This window comes from Homarus americanus, unplaced genomic scaffold (assembly GCF_018991925.1).
Source record: "Homarus americanus isolate GMGI-L3 unplaced genomic scaffold, GMGI_Hamer_2.0 scaffold30108, whole genome shotgun sequence".
Taxonomy (NCBI): Eukaryota; Metazoa; Arthropoda; class Malacostraca; order Decapoda; family Nephropidae; genus Homarus; species Homarus americanus.
This window is the reverse complement of record NW_024748109.1, coordinates 10,073,341-10,091,621: the sequence shown is the minus strand read 5'-3', so window position 1 is coordinate 10,091,621 and position 18,281 is coordinate 10,073,341. Positions and strand designations below refer to the sequence as shown.

At 43.6% G+C, this 18,281-nt stretch overlaps 1 protein-coding gene across 1 annotated transcript in view; it reads left to right on the top strand.

Moving 5' to 3' along the window:
• LOC121880019 (organic cation transporter protein-like) overlaps positions 1-18,281 on the top strand; it is a gene marked incomplete at its 3' end in the record, with an annotated part of 49,692 nt that overhangs the window by 17,539 nt on the left and 13,872 nt on the right.

Below are 18,281 nucleotides of genomic sequence, written 5' to 3'. Positions count from 1 at the left end.
CCTATCCACACTACCCTCCAGTATGTGAGAATACCCGTTCCACCCAAGGGCCCTAGGCTCAGGCTACCCCCTGCCAACATACCTGCCTTCATCACTTCCATTGCTGAATGGTTTCAGGGTTACACTGTCACCACCGCAGACCAGCTCTACCTTGATCTGTCCAAACAATGCACTGACCTCCTCCGCCCTGTCCCAAAACACCGCCGCCCTAACCGCCAGCCCAGGAGTCAGTGGAACGTTAACCGTGACCCTCATGTTAAGTCTATACGAGTATGGCACCGAATAGCAGTCGACCAGTGGAAGAAATCTCCCAGCTCCCCTGACTCTCTACGCTGCCTGATGCGCACAAATAAAGAGCTCCAATCTGCCATCACTCTCGCACGAGAGAAGCAGTGGTTTGATTTTGCTTCTTCTATTGACCAGTCTACATCTATAGGTGATATATGGCGCACCATTAACCGTGCCCGGGGCACCAACGCCAGACCCGCGCTCCACTCCAGACCAGCTGCCCAAGCTGAGGCGCTCTCCCAGATGTGGCAGGAGGCCGCCTCCATTGATGCGCTACCACCCGCTGTACGAGACCTCACCCTCGCACTGCAACCACAACGCCGACAGCGCATCTTCGAGTACCAAGACCTATTTGCAGACACTGACGTGCCTTTCACACAGTGTGAACTACTAAATGCTGTGAAGCGTGGTCGGTCCACCGCCCCAGGCGATGACGGCGTCACATATGATGTGTTAAATGCCCTTATTGCCACCCCTGGTAACCCCCTCCTCTGTCTATTTAACCTCTCTTTTGATACTGGTCAGCTGCCTCACTCATGGAAGACTGCCACCACCATCCCAGTCCCTAAACCAGGCAGACAAGATGAATATCGTCCGATATCCCTCATCTCCTGCTTCTCAAAGATGATGGAGCGCATGATACTCCACCGCCTCCACTGGAAAATTGAAGCCCACCTGCACCCTGACCTCTATGGTTTTCGCCCCGGAAAGAGTACTGCTCACTGCATCGCTCACTACATGGCAAACACCTCCGCCAAAACCTCCCTCTTCGTCGACTTCAAGGGTGCTTTTGATAAAGCCAACAGTGAAGTGATCCTTGAGGGCCTCACTCACATGGATGTGAAGGGCAAACTCCTCACGTGGATTGCTGACTACCTCTCCCATCGACAGGCCCGTGTCCGTTTTCAGGGCCACTACTCTAAGATCAGGGACCTTGATCTTGGCACGCCTCAGGGAGGTGTACTCAGCCCTACACTCTTCAATGTTCTCATGAACTCCATCTGCCGTCTCAACGTCATCTTTGCTGAGCGAGCCCTAGACGGTCACATCATAAGCTACGCTGATGATATCCTCCTCCAAATTACTACAGTGCAACATGAACAACCTATACTCTCCACGTTCGCCCGGACCTGTCAAACACTCGGGCTAGTCATCTCACACACTAAAACCAAGTTCATCTCACGCTTCCGGCGTCAGACACCACTGATTCTGCAAGGACAAGAAATCGATCAAGTACGCACCTACAGGTACCTTGGTCTACCCGTGCGAGCCACTACCAGAGCCACGACCTCCGCTGTCGCCGCCCACGTCATCTCCCAGTGCCGCCAACGAACGAGGCCCCTCCAGTCCCTCACTCACGGCCTCAAAGGAGCCTCTGTCAGGGTCCTACGTCTCATGTACATTGCCATCGTCAGAGCTGTCATAGATTATGCCTCTCCTGTCCTTGTAGTTGCCTCCCAGCGCGAGAAACAAAGCATAGAGAAAATCCAAAACAGAGCGATGAGACTCATCCTCGGCTGCCCTATGACCACCAGAATAGAAGTCATGCAGCGCGAACTAATCCTGCTTCCCGTCTGCAATCGAATTACTGCTCTCAATGCCATCCTTGGTGTTAAACTTCTTCGCAGTGAGCAACCGACTCCCCTGTCGCGCTCACTGAACTCACATCTTAACACCCTCCTGCGCCGGCCTGTCCCCATTACTTTCCCCCCTCCCTCTCAACTCTGGCCCGTCCACACTGCTGCTGACATCCTGCGTTATCACCTCTACACCCCCTCGACCTCTCTCCCTCCCGAGTACACTCATCCGCCTCTACCGCGTGGACCTCCCCGTGTGTTGATGTTGTCGTCCACGCCTTCCCTGGTCGTAAATCCACCCAACTGAGGTATATGCTCAAACTTAACTGCCTTGAGCAGATTAATGATGTCGCTTCCTCTCTAAAGACCTCCCACCCTCCTATCCTCGTCTACTGTGATGGGTCTGTTACCACGCTGGGCAGCGCTGGGGCAGCTGTGTGGATTCCTGAGCGCCAGGCCTGCAGGAAAATCAGGGTCCACGACTGGGCCTCCTCCACTGATGCTGAAAGCATAGCCATCCTCGCGGGCATTCATGAGGGGGCGACCTATGCTCGCGCTGAACGCCGGAACCTCCTTATAATCAGTGACAGCACTTCTGCGCTAGCTAGGCTCAAATTACCCTCCCCCTCCTCCCCTGTCGCCCAACACACCCTAGCCGCCGTTGCCGGGCTAGAACAAACTGATGACATCCGTGTCAAGTTTCTTTGGATCCCGTCACATATAGGAATAACTGCCTGTGACACTGTGGATCGGCTTGCCAAAGAAGCTACACAAGAAGAAGATACTGAAGCCACCCTCGCCCTCTCCCTGAATCAGCTCAAATCTCGCATACACGCCACACAACGAGAAGCATTCGACGTAAAATGGACACACCTGAAACAACGGGCTAGCGTCACACTATGCCACGATGACGCTCTAACCGGTGACGACAACCGCTACTACAAAGAATATCAATCCCTGACTCGATCTCAACAGCTTATATACATGAGACTGCGCCTAGGGTACAGGTACCTATGGGAGTACATTGGCAACCCTGAGCCTCACCGCACTGTTTGTAAACTTTGTGGCCAACCCGACTCTCACACCCTCTCTCACTACATCCTCACTTGCCCTAAGACCTCCTCCTACAGGTCCCCAGCCGTTACCAACACCTCTTCCCTCCCAGACCAGATATCCCTCCTCCTAGTCACAGGCCTGGCATTTGACATTATTAGGGACCTGCCACTCTTTGCCATAAACAGATAAAATGTACCGGGAACTTTCTCCCCACACACTCATCATTCTCTCACTTTATGTAACTTGACAGAACCTATGACCCTTCAGGCTTTTACGCCCTTAATGTACGAGTCATAAAGGCAAGTATGAACTTTTCATACTTCCCTGTTGGGCGCTGTAAACGCTTCTGCGCTTCACCTTGCACAGGATGTAAGGGGGTGCCCAATAAACTAGCCCCCTCGGGGGCAAATCTGAATCTGAATTGTTGCGACCTGTGACAAAATTATGCTTGTTGGAGGGAGCAATGGAAAGGGTTGACGGAGTCGGCCAGGAGAATGAATTGGGTATCCACACATGAAGATGGTGATGTCCGAACGTCAAAGGACCGAGATATCCTAAGGAGCTGATAAGTACCACCAGCCTGAGGGCAGTTTAGTCACAAGAATGTGACAAAGTTAAATACCACCAGCCTGAGGGCAGCATAGTCACGAGAACGTGACAAAATTAAAGTTAAATACCACCAGCCTGAGGGCAGCTTAGTCACAAGGACGTGACAAAGTTAATTACCACCAGCCTGAGGGCAACATACTCGCATGAACGTGACAAACTTAAGTATCAAAGGCCTGATCTGGTTTTGAGCGTGAACGCTCAACGGAGTGGGTGTTACCGCAAGCGGTACATAATTATGATGACATATAAACAATTGTTATGTTAGGCTGTAACTCATGTCATGTTTATTGGGCGTGCCTGCCCGTATACAATGTAGAGTGTTGAGATGGTTGAAGATGTGAGGCCCAGAAGGAGGTTGGAGGGTGTGAAGGGAGTTTGTATATGTATAATTATAATCACCTGACTCAGCCATAGCTGACCAGCCAGGGGGCCAGGCTATAGGGTGGGCACTTCAGTATAGCTACCCATATCTTAGAGTCAACACCTACCCTGGCTTCTCTCTAGACTTTCAACACGTAAGTTTAACTAGTACTTATTGTGTACACAGGTAGACTGTGTAATTGTTTTTGTGTTAAGATTAGACTAATTACATAGCCATGATTGTTATGTAAATATATATTGGATTAAACATTTATGTAAGAGTGCCTATGTTTGACTTATTTGAAATACTAAAAGAATTGTATTCAACAAGTTTGACCGAATTATTGTATAATGTTCGTGTACGACGTGAGAAGTATTATTCACCCTCTAACAGTCTGATTGGCGGTTATAATGCCAATGTTGCATAGTTCTTAATAAAAGAACGATAATATCCAGATAAACCATAGACAACAAACTAAATTGGAAACCACACGTCAGTGAAGTTGTCAAATCATCCAGTTTCCGTCTCCACCCCCTCCGCCGACTCAAGTCCCTCGGAGTTCCTGCACCCGAGCTCCTCAGTGTTTACTCAACATTCATACTTCCCAAGCTCACCTATGCCTCCCCTACCTGGTTTTCCTCCCTAAATGCCACACAACGTAAACACCTAGAAAAAGTGCAAAAGAGGGCATGCAAGATTATTCTCTCCCCTTCCTACTCCACATATCAAGAAGGGCTCAACACACTGACCCTTTCGACTCTCACTGACCATCACCACGACCTCATCTGCAAATTTGGTAAGAAGCTTCTGCACCATCCTCGACACCGGTTCCTACTACCACCTGAGATCCCTAGCCCGAGAATTGCTGTTCGACACCACAACCGCATCCAGCCCATACGTGCACCAACTGATCTCTATAAGAACAGCCCAGTCCCAACCATTGTAAAAATTATCAATAACTTGTAATAAACCAGTGTATTCACTCCCAGTAAATCCTACTTCTTGCACTGTCACTATGTTGAAATGCCCTGTAGTTTGAGCTTTTCCCCATCTAGTTATTATATATCTATTTGTATCACTTATGCTACTTGTATCTTATTTGTAAATCGAAACCCATTCCCAATTATGTAACTGTATATTTTCAGCCTTCTGGCTGCTATGCTCTTTCAATAATCCGTTAATTATTATTTATATTATTATTATTACGAATGTTATTGACACAGAGTCCACTCTTTCCTGACAAGCGGTTCCTCACAGCAGGCCTTACAGCAGGCGGCGTGCCTGTCCGGAATGAACGATAACACTCCCGGGCTCTCGTACAACAATTTTGGCACCGAGACCAGTCCTTTGACACAACCCACCTACAGAGGCGTTACACTTCTCTACATACACATAATTATGAGTGCTATACACACACTCAACCCACAAACCCCTTTTCGCTGGGGTAACTATTATTATATTATAGGGATCACACTTTAGTCGATGATTCACAAATTCACACAAAGGCGTCCCCGCTCTCCTGCTGCGTAGCTGTAGGGTGTGTTGGGTGCCGGAGAGAAGGACCCCGCTGAAGGTCCGACCGTAGACGATCTAGTCACTCGCCAGTTCTCAGTAGACTGTATCGGCAGACTGTAGGACCCACGTTTTGACTGTAACTGCCCAATGAGCGACTGTGGGATAATAAGACCCTTGCACGTAGGACTCTATTGTTCTTTATTCTGTCAAAACCTGCAGAGTACAAATTACATATGCTATGTATGAGATAATTAATTCAATCGTATGTTCCTTCACTATTAACGACTACATATAATATATTTGAGTAGAGTAGGGTGTTAAACCATATAAAACTTTCGTGTTTTGGGTCTAATGTTGGACTTACTAACTTCCTGACTTGATGGCTCACTGGACGGTTAGAGACTAGTCGAGCTAGTCAGCCTGAGGCAAGGACCATCTGTTTCACACTTAACACCTCAGCAAAGCTCGTTGTTAACACTCCCTCTTTCTCTCTCCTGTCCCCCTTCTCTCTCTCTATTCCTCTCTCTCTCTCGCTCCATTCTAGTTTATCCTACTGTGGCGGTAACAGGTTATTTCACATTTCGATGTTCGGAAGAGTAATGGGGTGTTGAATGGTCTGATATGTCCACACTACGCCACTATAAGGCAATAACTGATGATGACAACCACTACTAAAAAGAGTGGTCGGTCCTAACAGATTGTGTAGATGAGACTGCGCTTAGGGTACTGGTACATATGGAAGTGTGATAGCTGCTTTGGTATCACATTAATTGTTTTAATTAAGTTCAGGAACTCCTTAAATGGCTGGGTTTGATGTAAACACTTATAGCTGTTTTCTTGGGTTTATTGTAGAAGCAGCTACAGTGTATACACAGATATATTCTGAAGGAATAAATAATGAATTATCTCCAGGGAAGTGTTGTGAATAACACTTTGAGATAACACTTAAGTTACTTGTCTGACTTCCCTGCTCAAGTGGTAATCGTATACTACTGGCCTCTCTCTGTCTGAGAGGTGTGGGAGCAAGCTGGCTGTTTGGATTAATCAGCTGACCTGTGCTCGACCTTTGAGAGAGTTGCAGGGCCAGTTGTTTGTTGCCAACAACAGGTTGACTCACTTGTTGAATAACTTGGTGAATAAGTAGGTGTTATTCATTTGGGTGAATATTTATCTAAAGCAAAGGTGCTGTTACACCACTCGGCCACCATCAACCGAGTCCTCACAGTTTAAATCCTCGGTATACCTAACCATGTTACAATAAAGTGTGCTTTAGTTATACGATTACATCTTGCACATGCTCTTTCAATGCCTTTTGGAGAGTTTTCTTGGAAACTAATGTGTCCCTAGAGGACATTTTCCTGTAACAAATTATCACATAACGGTTAAGGAAATGACAAATATAATGGCAGGTATGATGAAACCAGGTAGGATTACTCCAGAAGATAATTATAAAGGAAGAGAATCTTGTAATGCAGGAAACTATTTCATTAATGTAATACAGAAGTTTAAGCTTATCAGAGACAATGTGAAGGCCGCTGAAATTAATATTCAGTAAAAATGGTATGGGTACTATTTCAGTAGTAATGTTTGATACAATTGCAAGTTGATGGCGAGTAGGCAAGGTTGTAATTGTATTACTGCTGAGCTCACAATAGTCTGGTTCTATATGATAACTTTCTACTACTAAATGTTTACCTGCACCCTGACATGTGAGCATTACACTGGTTTGCTTTGGAAAATAAAAATATTGTACATTATTGACATACATGTGAAACACTAACCTATGAGGTATTGGAGTGTATTCACATTGCTGCAGAGCTGTAGAAGCATTAGTTTGTATTATAGCTAGTTCACAAGTAGCTTCTGCAGCCTGGGTGAAAGCGAGGGGAGCATAGGCAGGACATACAACATGTAAGTGTACGTATGTTAACTTACAATGACTTAGTACTTCATGCTTAGCCACAGCAAGTAACGAAAAATCTTCTGAAACCACTATTAATTCAGTTTCTCTGTTAAGAACCAAAAGATCGTCATTCGCCTTCAATGGAAATGGTTCCAAATGCCATACATTAACTTCTTTTGTGATTTTAATGGAATGTGTATTAGTATTTCATCATGCGTTCAGGATGCCTCCAATAAGGGGTAATAATAATCCACATCAGGGTCCTGAAAGATAGGAGTTAGATGATAGTTAGTTTCAGCTATATGTAAAGCTGCAAAAAGTTGACCAACCGGCACCAACTGTACCTCTACCCGACCTAAACCTACATTCACTAAAGCAGTTATCACATTTGGTGACAGCTGCTCAACATGGTTGACAGTGTTGTCACCCCTTCTGTGTCTAATTGGATTCCTGAAACAAGGACAGAGGAATGTCTATAGGTCTTATTGGTCGCTTAAGTTCATTGAACGACGCTAATGAGATATCATTGCCATAGGCTCCCTTATCTATGTCTAGGAACAACTGACTGTTACCTCTCCTCTCTGGTACAGTCATCACCTCCATTTTGTTTTCTTGAAAATGCTTGTTTGTTGATGATTCACTTAAAGTGCCACTTGTGTTACTTGGGTCATCAATAATTATTGCTTCTGAATACTGCACTAGTTTATAGTATTCGTCTCACTACTGCCACCAAATGTGATAGCTGTTTTGGTATCACATTGATTGAGGCGCTCCACATCAGAAGGGGGTGAAGCGCCAAATTAAAAAACTGAGAAAAACGTGTTTAAAGTTTTTCGAAGTTCAAACAACCATAACTTTTTTGTTTTTTAAGCTAGAGGGTTGATTTTTTTTATTGTGCAGCTCAATCCATTTCCTAGCAAACTGTGAAAACTGGAAGTTAGTACCGTGAATAGTTATTATTTTATCGAGAGTTGAATGAGAATAACTACCCGTGATGTACAGTTGTTCAAACCAACAAAATTTTCTTATTATTGGGGGTTAATACTGTAAAACAAGTTAATGGTCACCAAAAACAGCACTCGTCTTACACTATAAATCCCCCAAACTCCCCAAAATTTAATAATAATAAAAAAACTAATTTGCCTATCAGTATATATCTTTCCGTCCCTATTATCAGCCAAAAATTTATAATATTGCTAAGTATAATAGTGTGTAATAATAAGAAAACACCACTACACTCATCCCCCCCCCCACCATTAATCCCCTCCCCCACCCCCCAACGTAATTAACATACGAATACAAAGGCGGAGAAAGTTTGCATAATATTTGGTAAAAACAGTATTATGATAATAGTATTACAATCTTACTTTGTTTAGTTCCTTCGTTTTATTATCCCTGAATATCGTAGTAACTTGAAGTTAAGTAAATCCTGAGGAGTGCGTATAACTTTAATGGCCTCGTCATAGTCAATCACGTACTGATCAAAGTCTTTCTCTGCACTCTCTAAAAATCGCCACACAGATTCTTCATCAACTAAATCATTGATTATTGATACCGGCAACAGTTCAGTTTCATTATAAGACTGAGTTATGGGCTCACTTTCACTAGCATTTGTTGAGTCAGGCTCACTTTCATCACTATCAAGGTCAATGCATGTCTCCTCACTGTCCACTTTTACCTCCTCACAGTCTGTATGTTCTTGTTATAATACATTAGTGTCACTTTTTGTGTTACCTGTAGTATCTTGCGTTATTTAATGGGAGAATGACAAGTCACATGGTCGGTCTGGCTGAGGCGTTTATTCTCTGTTGTTGGTTACAACGTGCCTAACACATTTCGTGTTTACACAAGCCTAAACACTTTCTGACTTTGGTAAGAAGTAACATAATATATAATGTATGTATAATCAATAAAGGCAGTATATAAACATACATATATATAACATTACCATTAGACTCACTTTCATCCTTTTCATCTTCACTTTCATTGTCATTATTGCCATCAGTGCATATCACGTAACTCTGTACCGGATCACAGTCTGCAAAAAGGTCTTGTGATGCATAGCAGTCACTTTTTGTATTATGAGTATACCAAAATCACTATCACCAAGCATTCCTGGGGTGTCCACATGAGCACTGTCGTCACTAAACACAAGCTCAGGAATAATAGGCTCCTGAACCCACACCAGAAGGCCTGGCCTCACTCGAGTCTTGCTCTAATATCGGTCAGATATTGCACAGCACTTCTCACACCCGTAGAACACGAATAACGTCAATGTTTCGCCGAAAAGTATAAAAAATAGCAGTAGAAAGTGCGATGAACCTCCTTATGCTATACAATGCGCCAAAATTAACAAGGAGGCAGCAACTGGGCACGTGGATTGGCCGAGGAGCTGTGACGTAGCAAGGGGAAATCCATTGTGATTGGCTGCCTTGGGGGTGTATCGTCCGAGGGAGGTGTGCTGTCAGTAGTTCTCACCGTGCTGTCAGTAGTTCTCACGCCTCTCGCCCTGAACGGGATGTTGCCACTTTCTTAAACTGAGCGCACAGCCAGATACGTAGCTCCAGGCCTGAGGCGAAATCACACCTTATTTTTGGAGGACTTTCTACCATATTTCTATTCTAGCTAGAGGGTTTCATCCAACTCCAACATGTAGAAGAAGGGTAAAGATAGTAATATCCATAAAAAAACGCATTTGGGCCGCGATGTCACTTTACCCCCTCCCCTTCTGACACGGAGCGTATTTATTGTTTCAATTAAGTTCTTGAACTCTCTAAGTAGCTGGGTTTGATGTAGATACTTATAGCTGATTTCTTGGGTTTATTGTAGAAGTAGCTATCACACAGATATAATCTGAGAGAATAAATTATGAATTCTTTACAGGGAAGTGTTGTGAATAACACTTTGAGATAACACTTGAGTTATGTGTTTGACTTCCCTGTTCAAGCAGTAATCGTATACTACTGGCCTCTCTCTGTCTGAGAGAGGCGTGGGAGCGAGCCTGCTGTTTTGATTAATCAGCTGATCTGAGCTCGACCTTTGAGAGAGTTACAAGGCCAGCTGTTTGTTACCAACAACAGGTTGACTCACTTGTTGAATAACTTGGTGAATAAGTTGGTGTTATTCATTTGGATGAATACTTATATAAAGCAAAGGTGCTGTTACAGGAGCACATTGACAACCCTTAGCCTGGCCTCACTATTTGTAAACCTTGTGGTCAACCCGACCCTCACAGCCTCTAACCACATCCTCACTTTCCCTATGACCTCTTCCTACAGGTCCCCAACTAGCACCAACACCTTGTCTCTCCCTGACTAGATATCCCTCCTCCTAGAAACAGACCTGGCACTTAGCATTATTAGGGATCTGCCACACTTTGCCATAAGCAGATGAATTGTATCGGGAATTCTCCCCCACACACTCATCTTCATGTCACTATACACTACTTGCTGACAAAACCAATGGGCCTTTAGGCGCTTGCGTCCTTAACCCATTATTTTGTTTTATTTTTTGTTTTTTTTTACCTCATTAGCCCACCAGGGCACAGGTCAGTGACCCACATCAGGGCCTGGGAGCGAAAATATGATAATAATGATAATAATAATAATAATATAGTAAATATACTATATATATATATATATATATATATATATATATATATATATATATATATATATATATATATATATATATATATATATATATATATATATATGTCGCGATCCCACTACCCTTTATACTTGGGGAGTGAATCCTACCCCAAGTTATTAACAAATAAAGGAACAAATAGGGAACACGGCAATAATTATCCTCACCAAAAACCTACTCAACTAAATGTACTTGAAAAAGTAAGAACAGTTGAAATAAGTGAATCACAAAAGGGAAGATAATTAATTAATTCAATTTATGTTCTAAAGGGAGTAATGACTAGCAAACATGAATTTAAGGGAATAAGTAAGTGTATAATAAAATAAGAGTGATGCCGGAAGGGCGAAAATATGCTGTAAGGAGTTAGACCAAACAAATATTACTTAACATTACTATATTACACAAGACATACGAAATATATATATACAACAATCACTACAAAATGATTATCCCTACCACCAGGATCCCTTCCTAGGCCTGACTAAACGTGTCACTAATACCTAGGGCATTGCAGAAGCCTGGATAAAGCACTAGACAAGGGTCAAGGCTAGAGAACGAATGGACACGTCTAACCTATGCCACGGTTTTTCGCTACTGGGGAAGCGTGCCCACGCGGGGAGGAGAGCGTCTCATATCACGTGATTCAGGACATTTGCTGGATATTTTATATAATTAATTAATACTACTATTGAGTGGACTTAACAGAGTAAGACAATGATGCATATTAATAACATTCATAAATATTTAATTAACCTAAGTAACTAAGAACAATAATAATATAATAAGTACAATTAACAATTTATTAATAGCTTGTATGAAATGTAGGCATGAACATATGCCTCACGCTATGCGAGTTCCCGAGCGCCACAGGCACGTGACACCTCCCCCAAAAAAGTGAGCTTACAACTAACTGGAAGCGAAAATGGATATACAGCTACACAGTGAAAGTAATAACTAACACAATCAGTTTAAATCAATATGAAGCAAAATAATTCATAATATAAACATAAGGTACTCAATGACAATATAACAAAAAATAATTTGCATATAGACATAGTTTCTAAATAATCAGACTCAAGAAAGTGCATCAGCCAACACGTTCTCTTTTTCGCGGATATGGGAAATGTTCAAGTTATAGGGCTGAAGTGATAGAGCCCACCTCAAAAGTCTTTGGTTGGTATGTTTCATCTTGTCAACAAAAGTAAGTGGGTTATGATCAGTGAACACTTGAATGGGATAAGCAGTGCTGCCAATATATACTTTGAAGTTTTCTAGTGCCATGATCAGTGATAAAGCCTCCTTTTCAATGGTGGCATAGTTTCTTTGATATTTGTTAAATTTTCTAGAAAAATAGCACAACGGATGAAGCACTTGATCACTCTCACCCTTTTGCAGAAGCACAGCACCGGCGCCAATTTCACTGGCGTCGACATGGAGAGTGAACTGTTTCTGGAGGTCAGGTGCAAGTAGTACAGGAGCATTTGCCAGCAGGGATTTAAGATTCTCAAAAGATTCCTGGCAAGCCGTAGTCCACTTGAAGGTTTTCTTGCCACTCAGCAGGTCAGTCATGGGAGAGGCAACGGAGGAGAAGTTTGGACAAAAACGGCGGTAGTACCCCGCCATACCCAGCAACCTCATCACACTCTTCTTATCGCCTGGCACTGGATACTGTTGAATTGCCTCAATTTTGGCTACTATAGGCTGGACTTCCCCTTGTCCGACCACATGCCCCAAGAAAGCGACGTGGGCATGGCCGAACTCAGTTTTGACGAGGTTCACCGTCAGCTTGCTTGCAGCCAGTACGGAGAAGAGGGCTTGTAGACGACTCATGTGATCTTCCCAGGAACTGCTGAAGACGATAAGGTCGTCTAGGTAACAGCGAACACCTTCCAGACCAGACGTGATGAAATTCATGAGGCGTTGAAAGGTTGCAGGGGCGTTCCGCATACCAAACGGAAGGACTGTGTATTGGTACAACCCCTCAGGAGTGACAAAAGCAGAGATGGCCCTGGAGCGTTCAGTCAGTCTTATCTGGTAGTAGCCCTGGAGGAGATCCAATTTGGTCACGTACCTTGCCTGTCCAAGATCGTCGATCACGTCGTCGTTGCGTGGCAAGGGATAACCATCGGGTTCAGTGACAGCATTCACCTTGCGATAATCCACACACAGCCGCATTGACCCATTCGGCTTTAGAACTAGAACAACAGGGGATGCCCATGGACTGGTGCTGGGTTCGACGAGGCCTAGCTCTTGAAGACGCTGTACCTCGGCTCGCACACACTCCCGCTTGAAGGCATTAAGACGGTAGGGACGCTGTCGGATTGGCTTGGCTCCCCTGGTCTCAACGTCATGCTCCAGCACTGAACAAGAGAGTGGGTAATCACCAACTATAATAAGATACTCCTGTAATAGAGACTTTATATTATTGGCTTGGTCACTAGAGAGATGACACAACTTAGCACTGGGGTCCTCCAAGATAGTCGAGTTTTCAACTTTTACACTAGACCCATTCATTATTTCAGAAAAACACTGATCTTTATCATCCTTACACTCTGGCACAATGATACAATTTGGCAAGGATTGATCAACACAAGCAACTGCTTTTCCCAGGGTTTCGTTACGAACATGATATGACTTTAAAAGATTGACATGGATAAGGCGTTTTTTCTTACGCCGTTCAGGGGTGCTAATCACATAATTCACGGACCCCTGTTTTTCTAGTACTTCATATGGACCACTGTATTTGGATTTAAAAGGGTGATCATGTAAGGGCAGGAAGGCCAACACCTGCTCCCCCACTTGGAATTCTCTAGGTTTTGCCTGATGGGCCTTATCAAAATGCAGTTTCATTTTCACCTGAGCACACCTTAAGTTGGACTGGGCAAGTTCTACAGCCAGACGCAACTTCTCCTTGAATTGGACCACATATGAAGCAAAGGGCGTCGCGCTCTGATCACTCAACCAACACTCTTTTAACACCTTAAGAGGCCCTCGCGCCTCATGTCCATAGACGAGCTGGAAGGGCGAGAATCCTAGCGACTCTTGTTTACTGTCCCGAACAGCAAACAAAAGCAGGTCAACTCCCTCGTCCCAATCCTTCCCAGTCTCCAGACAAAAGGTGCGCAACATGAGTTTTAGTGTCTGGTGAAACCTCTCTACCACCCCCTGTGACTGAGGGTGATAGGCCGAAGACCTCAACTGCCGGACTCCCAGGGTTTGCATTACCTGATTAAACAACCGGGAAGTAAAATTGGAACCCTGATCTGACTGCACCACTGTAGGAAGGCCTACTTGAGTGAAGAAGTGGGTTAAGGCTTTGATAACATTCTTCGCTGTGATGCGGCGCAAGGGAATGGCTTCAGGATAACGGGTTGCACAATCAATAATGGTTAGCAAGAACTGATAACCACGAGGGGTCTTAGGTAAGGGACCGACACAATCTATGACCACCTTACTAAAGGGCTCTTCAATGACTGGGATAGGCTGCAGAGGGAATGGTTTAACACTGGGGTTCGGTTTCCCCGCTACCTGACAATCATGGCAAGTGCGACAGTAAGAGCTGACGTCTTTCTTCATCCTAGGCCAAAAGAACTGGGATAAAATTTTTGCATAAGTCTTCCTAACTCCTAAATGACCACCCACCCCATCATGAGCGATACTAAGTACGTCCTGCCGCAAAGGTTTGGGAATAACAACTTGATGATGAACTAACCAAGGGTGATTGGCAGGAGAATTGGAGGGACGGAACTTCCGCATTAATACACCAGACCTAGTGTAGTAGCAATTTGATTCTTGCTCAGCTTCTGTCTCAGTAACTGACCTATTGAGAAAACCTACTAGCTCAGGATCCCCTGCTTGTAGCTCAATAAACTTACTCCTAGTGATGGGAGAGGAACCAAAACTAGTGACATCTGGGTTCCTATCTCCATCAGAACTACTCTGGAGGTTATCTGATTGTGGTGAATCCTCAAAAAATTCACTGAGACCAAGATCAGTATGGTCCGGTTGGATAAGATTATCCTCGGACTTCTCACAGTCCTGGAGGGAAACTTCATCAACTTCACTAGTCTCTTCTACCTCTGTACTGCGGCTCATACTACGGGTCACAGCACACGCAGGGAACAACCCTGGAAAGTCTACTTCTAACTGCACAGTATTACTCTCGGCAGTGGGACAAGATGAGATCACAACATTAGGGAACATCATGTCGCCAACGAGGTCATTTCCTATCAATAGAGAGACCCCTTCTACAGGTAAGCTATCTACTACTCCTAACGTGACATAGCCTGACTTTATGGATGACCGCAGGTACACTTGACAAAGGGGAATACGCGACCCACCGGTCAAACCGTTCACAAGCACCCAGCTACCAGTATAGCATGAATCCAGGAATGGAGCAGCTTCTTTAGTAACAAGAGATAAGGCTGAGCCTGTGTCTCTCAAGAGTTTAACAGAAATGGGTTGACTGAATTGATCCAAAGCTAAGGAACCAGGAGAACAAAATGGTTCAAAGGTTGATATCACAGAAGAGGGGGAAGCATCCAGGGCAACAGTCTGACTGAGGGCAGTGACACAGGGCTCCAATAATTTCTCAGATTGCTCGGCCACCCTGACCAAAAGAGCGGGGGATCCTTGGTGAGAGGAATTTCTTTTCTTTAACTTGAGACAGTCGCTGATGACATGTCCTGGCTTCTTACAGTACCTGCAACTAGAGTTTCTCTCACCAGTAGGAGTGGATCCACCTGTCCCATGGACCATAGGCTCACCCGGGGTAGATGATGCAGAAACTGAGGGTCGGGTCGGTATGACAAGAGGCAGGGACCCCGATGTAGATGTTGGTGTGGGCCGCTTGAAGGAAGTGAAGGACTGGGACATGGGAGCATAAGACCTGGAATTTACATTTCTATTAGTTAAGGAATAATGGTCAGCCACTGGACCAGCATCAGCCAGGGTACAGATACCTCTCTGATCCAAGTGAGCTCGAATGTCGCCTGGGATACACTTTCTAACCTCCTCTAGCAGGATTAGTTCAACAAGCTTGTCATGTTCTACATGGGCAGACTCACTTTCAATCCACCTCCGACAAAGGACCTGTTTCTGCCTGAAGAACTCCACAAATGTTTGTTTGTCAGTCTTCCGGCAGTTACGGAACTGTTGCCGGTAGGCTTCAGGAACAAGTTTATAAGCACTCAAAACCGCGGACTTAACAAGGGCATAGTCTCGACATTGATCCTCAGAGAGGGCAGAAAACACATCTAATGCTTTACCAGTGAAAGATCTATAAATAAGTTGAGACCATTGAGAAACAGGCCACTTGTTAAGTCGGGCAATTTTCTCAAAAAGAGAGAAGAATTTGTCTGGTTCTTCCTCATTAAATTTAGGAACACTGTTGAGACATTTGTCTACACTGAATGTTGAAGTATTACTACCTTGAGCCAAACCTCGTTGTTTGAGAGTTTCCAGCTCCACCTCGAGTCTTTTGAGTTCAACTTGTAAGGCCAAATTACTTGGTGTAACAATTTCCTCTGAATTTCCCGACGGTTGGGCTATGATTTCATTGTCAATAAGGTAGTTGAGGACAGCCTCTTCTAACCTAGCCTTATTCATGGAAGAGTGGCCTTCTACTTCATAATAAGCAGCGAGGGATTGCCACTCTGCCTTAGTAAGCCCATTCAGTACTTCGGCTGAAGGTGAAGCCAAAAAGCTTTCCAGGTCAAACATGTTGAACTCAAAATCGAGTAGCGAAAAAAAAAAGTAACCGTGGCAGCTAAGCTAACTAGCTAGCTAATTAATAATATCAAAATGCAATAAACTGTGAAACACAGCAAGGGATTAACCAAACACCTGGTACACAAGATAAGGGTTAACTCACCAGTAGCTTAAGCAATAACAGGAGCAATATAAATGAACACTGTGAACACAGCAACTTGCATCCAAAAATACTTAGCGATGAAACAACACCTGGCGAGTAACAACACTTGATATGACACAACAATGGTGGTTAGATCCCGGACACAGGCCCCCACTTGTCGCGATCCCACTACCCTTTATACTTGGGGAGTGAATCCTACCCCAAGTTATTAACAAATAAAGGAACAAATAGGGAACACGGCAATAATTATCCTCACCAAAAACCTACTCAACTAAATGTACTTGAAAAAGTAAGAACAGTTGAAATAAGTGAATCACAAAAGGGAAGATAATTAATTAATTCAATTTATGTTCTAAAGGGAGTAATGACTAGCAAACATGAATTTAAGGGAATAAGTAGGTGTATAATAAAATAAGAGTGATGCCGGAAGGGCGAAAATATGCTGTAAGGAGTTAGACCAAACAAATATTACATAACATTACTATATTACACAAGACATACGAAATATATATATATATATATATATACAACAATCACTACAAAATGATTATCCCTACCAAACAGGAGATACCTTACCACCAGGATCCCTTCCTAGGCCTAACTAAACGTGTCACTAATACCTGATACCCCTAGGGCATTGCAGAAGACTGGATAAAACACTAGACAAGGGTCAAGGCTAGAGAACGAATGGACACGTCTAACCTATGCCACGGTTTTTCGCTACTGGGGAAGCGTGCCCACGCGGGGAGGAGAGTGTCTCATATCACCTGAATCAGGATATTTGCTAGATATTTTATATAATTAATTAATACTACTATTGAGTGGACTTAACAGAGTAAGACAATGATGCATATTAATAACATACATAAATATATAATTAACCTAAGTAACTAAGAACAATAATAATATAATAAGTACAATTAACAATTTATTAATAGCTTGTATGAAATGTAGGCATGAACATATGCCTCACGCTATGCGAGTTCCCGAGTGCCACAGGCACGTGACAATATATATATATATATATATATATATATATATATATATATATATATATATATATATATATATATATATATATATATATATATATATATATATAATGATGCTAATAATAAAGGACCATAAATAAATAAAACATAAGTAAAATAAAAAATGAGAACCGATATACTATGTATGTTGTGTTGTCATAGTCAGAGAAGCAATTGAAACCCTGCAATTGTGTGTAAATGAGGCAGAACGTCAGATTAGGTATCCGAGACTTGGTCAAAAAAAATTTTTATGCTATATGGCAGCAGGGTCTACCATTAGACAACACATTATACTTCCAATATCTTCCCAGGTGGTAGTACCTCCCTGTTTGATAGCTGCCTACTACCTACAGTATAACCTGCTTCCCCGTTGGGCGCTATAGACGCTTTTGTGCTTCCCATTGCACAGGATGCAAGGGGG